This window comes from Scomber japonicus, chromosome 19 (genome assembly GCF_027409825.1).
Source record: "Scomber japonicus isolate fScoJap1 chromosome 19, fScoJap1.pri, whole genome shotgun sequence".
Classification (NCBI taxonomy): domain Eukaryota; kingdom Metazoa; phylum Chordata; class Actinopteri; order Scombriformes; family Scombridae; genus Scomber; species Scomber japonicus.
The window spans coordinates 30,755,218-30,760,217 of NC_070596.1; positions in this window are offsets into that span (position 1 = coordinate 30,755,218).

The following is a 5,000-nucleotide window of genomic DNA, read 5'->3' on the forward strand; positions in this document are numbered from 1 at the left end:
AGGAGGAGAGGAAGGAGAGGAAGGAGAGCAGGAGAGGAAGGAGAGGAGGAGAGAAGGAGAGGAGGAGAGGAAGGAGAGGAAAGAGAGGAAGGAGAGGAGGAGAGGAAAGAGAGGAGGAGAGGAAGGAGAGGAGGGAGAGGAAGGAGAGGAGGGAGAGGAGGGAGAGGAAGGAGAAGAAGGAGAGGAAGGAGAGGAGGGAGAGGAAAGAGAGGAAGGAGAGGAAGGAGAGGAGAGAGAAGAAGGAGAAAAAGGAAGGAGAGGAGAGAGAGAAAGGAAGGAGAGGAAGGAGAGGAAGAGAGGAAGGAGAGGGGGGAGAGGAAGGAGAGGGGAAGAGGGAGAGGAGGAGAGGACTACATACTTCTATACTACTTACTACATACTTCTATACTACATACTTCTATACTACATACTACATACTTCTATACTACATACTTCTATACTACATACTACATACTTCTATACTACATACTTCTATACTACATACTTCTATACTACATACTACATACTTCTATACTATATACTTCTATACTGCATACTTCTATACTACATACTTCTATACTACATACTTCTATACTACATACTTCTATACTACATACTACATACTTCTATACTACATGCTTCTATACTACATACTTCTATACTACATACTTCTATACTACATACTTCTATACTACATACTTCTATACTACATACTACATACTACATACTTCTATACTACATACTTCAATACTACATACTACATACTTCTATACTACATACTTCTATACTACATACTACATACTTCTATACTACATACTACATACTTCTATACTACATATTCTATACTACATACTACATACTTCTATACTACATACTTCTATACTACATACTACATACTTCTATACTACATACTTCTATACTACATACTACACACTTCTATACTACATACTTCTATACTACATACTTCAATACTACATACTACACACTTCTATACTACATACTTCAATACTACATACTACACACTTCTATACTACATACTTCTATACTACATACTACTATACTACATACTACATACTTCTATACTACATACTTAGTTTTTTAACTCTGTCCTTCTTCACCTCAACAGCTGCTGATCTAATCTTTCAGCCAGCCTTCTTCATGGTCTTCCCTCGGTGTTAGTACCCTAAAGACTCGCTACATAAACACCTTCACATCCTTCCTAGCAGCTCTCTGAGAAACACACTTCCTCTCCAATCAACGTTTCTTCACATACATACAAATCCAAAGCTTTGTCCCTCACGTTAATCCTTCATTTCCTCCTCAGGCTGCACCCGTTGCCTCCTCTATGACCTCACTGTGATCCACAAAGGGTTTCATATCTGTCATGTTATAATCTCATTCCCTCTTTACATCCCACCTCCGTATATAATATGCAAAGTCAAAGGGCGGGAGATTAGAAGAGAGGAAATCCCAGATGAGATGAGGAGCAAAATCCTTACACCTTGCTCACGTTTCATCGTCCTATCAGAGCGAGGGTTTGAAGTATGTAGTGTGTTTAACTGTGTAGTGATTTAGAGTATCTGACTACTCACATTCACATTACCCAAGATGCAACGCTGCTACTCACACTCACATTACCCAAGATGCAACGCTACTACTCACACTCACATTACCCAAGATGCAACGCTACTACTCACACTCACATTACCCAAGATGCAACTCTGCTACTCACACTCACATTACCCAAGATGCAACGCTACTACTCACACTCACATTACCCAAGATGCAACGCTACTACTCACACTCACATTACCCAAGATGCAACTCTGCTACTCACACTCACATTACCCAAGATGCAACGCTACTACTCACACTCACATTACCCAAGATGCAACTCTGCTACTCACACTCACATTACCCAAGATGCAACGCTGCTACTCACACTCACATTACCCAAGATGCAACGCTGCTACTCACACTCACATTACCCAAGATGCAACGCTACTACTCACACTCACATTACCCAAGATGCAACGCTGCTACTCACACTCACATTACCCAAGATGCAACGCTACTACTCACACTCACATTACCCAAGATGCTAACGCTACTACTCACACTCACATTACCCAAGATGCTAACGCTACTACTCACACTCACATTACCCATGATGCAACGCTACTACTCACACTCACATTACCCAAGATGCAACGCTACTACTCACACTCACATTACCCAAGATGCAACGCTACTACTCACACTCACATTACCCAAGATGCAACGCTACTACTCACACTCACATTACCCAAGATGCAACGCTACCACTCACACTCACGTTACCCAAGATGCAACGCTACTACTCACACTCACATTACCCAAGATGCAACGCTACTGACTACTCACACACACATTACCCAAGATGCAACGCTACTACTCACACTCACATTACCCAAGATGCAACGCTGCTACTCACGCTCACATTACCCAAGATGCAACGCTACTACTCACGCTCACATTACCCAAGATGCAACGCTACTACTCACATTACCCAAGATGCAACGCTACTACTCACACTCACATTACCCAAGATGCAACGCTACCACTCACACTCACATTACCCAAGATGCAACGCTACCACTCAAACTCACATTACCCAAGATGCAACGCTACTACTCAAACTCACATTACCCAAGATGCAACGCTACTACTCACACTCACATTACCCAAGATGCAACGCTACTACTCACACTCACATTACCCAAGATGCAACGCTACTACTCACACTCACATTACCCAAGATGCAACGCTACTACTCACACTCACATTACCCAAGATGCAACGCAACTTCTGAAAAAAACCCAAAATACAAACATCACAGATCACCACCTCGCTGGTTCAAGTTAGCTACAGCGAGGGTATGTTCTCTTCCTGTTTTCAAAATAAAAGCATAAGGGTTGTTTATGGGGGTTTTGAGCCAGTACTTCCCAGTATTTTGTATTTCCCTCCTCTGCACACCTGCTCTGCATCGAGCCTCGTTAGCCTCGTTAGCCCTGCTGGCTTCCCCAACCAATCAGCTCCTTTCTTGTTCACCTGTTACTCATTACCTCATTAGTTCAGTTTGGATTTTAGCCCTGGTTTTCAGTTCAGTCTCCATCCTTTGCTCTGGTCGGTTCAGTTTTTTAGTTTACTTGCTATACTGATACTTACACTAAAGCATACTTAATAAAATGAACTTGAAGACTACTTTCTGCTGAGGGTTAGACGAACAGACAGCAGGGAACAATCAGCTTTCTTCTTCGTGGTCTCGCCGACGTGGTGTTATGATTGTTGCCATGGAGACAGCGCTAAAGTAAACAGTCTGTTAGTGATGCCTCAGTGCTTCCCAGGCAGGGAGCTCCTGTCCTCTGAAATGAGGCCAACGTGGAAGTAACTTAGAGCTGCATTCTATCAAAAGGCCACCAGGGGGCGACCGTCTCTATACAAGTCAATGGAGAATTCACCAACTTCTCACTTGATTTCTAACCTCAGTAAACGTTTTCAAAATGTGTTTATGGTCTCAATCGCTAGTTTAAAGCCTTCTTCAATGCAGTATGATGTTCATTTGGGACATTTTGGCCTCCCTGATTTTATATGTGACGATAAAGCAGGGTATGCATTAGGGCGTGGCTACGTCCTGATTGACAGGTTGATTGACCAATGTCCTCCAGATCCAGCCCTCGTAACCATAGCAACCTCCCCGCTCCGCCCCATGGCCCCGCCTCATGCCCATATAAGTAGAATCCGTGTTTTTATTTTTCCCAGCATGCACCTGAAATTTTCAGGATGGCGCTGCCTAGATTAGAAACTATTGGCTTCCGAGCAGCAGTCCACAAACCAATGGGTGACGTCACGGATGTTACGTCCATTTCTTTTATACAGTCTATGGTGCTTCCTGAATGACTGAGAGGTTCAACTGGTTTCCTTTAGATTCGCTGTATTTCACTGAGTCTACAGCAGCACTTTGAGTTGTAACTGTCAAACTTGGAGATAAAATCACTCCTTATATCCTGTATGTCTGGTGATGGCGAGGCAGCACAGATGTTGTGTTTTAAATGTCTAATCTCGGCTAATTTGCTTAGTCAGCGTGAATAACGGTCTTAAGTTTTCCCTTATATGCATTATACAAAATTGCTTCCCCTCTTAAATATGTCTTTAATGTTTCCCTCAACAACAATGCTGAGATCCAAAGTGTTTTCATTTGACAATAAACGAGTATTCAGGCACTAAGGAGGATGAGTACGGTTATATTCCTGAACACATGAGCACTGGGGATTAATCTGATGAAACAAAAGCATCTAAACAGCCGGAAATAATCTAGAAATAATCGATACAGGCGAAGGTGTAATGGATTTTAAGGAGAAGGAAGAACATCGTATCTCAGATGGATTAAAGGGACCTCGCTTAAATATGTAAAATAAATGTTTTCAGCTGTTAGGGTAAGTGTTCCCTCCTTCCTTCCTTTCTTCCTTCTTTCCTTCCTTCCTTCCATCTGTCCTTCCTTCCTTCCTTTTCATCTGTCCGTCCGTCCGTCCTTCCATCTATCCTTCCATCTGTCCTTCCTTCCTTCCTTCCTTCCTTCCTTCCTTCCTTCCTTCCATCTGTCTTTCTTTCCTTCCTTCCTTCCAACTGTCCTTCTTTCCTTCCTCCTTTTCATCTGTCCTTCCTTCCTAACTTCCTTCCTTCCTTCCTTCCTTCTTTCCTTTCAATCTGTCCTTCCTTCCTTTCCATCTGTCCTTCCTTCCTTCCATCTGAAAAATAAAAACACGGATTCTACTTATATGGGCATGAGGCGGGGCCATGGGCGGAGAGGGGAGGTTGCTATGGTTACGAGGGCTGGGTCTCGAGGACATTGGTCAATCAACCTGTCAATCAGGACGTAGCCACGCCCTAATGCATACCCTGCTTTATCGTCACATATAAAATCAGGGAGGCCAAAATGTCCCAAATGAACATCATACTGCATTGAAGAAGGCTTTAAACTA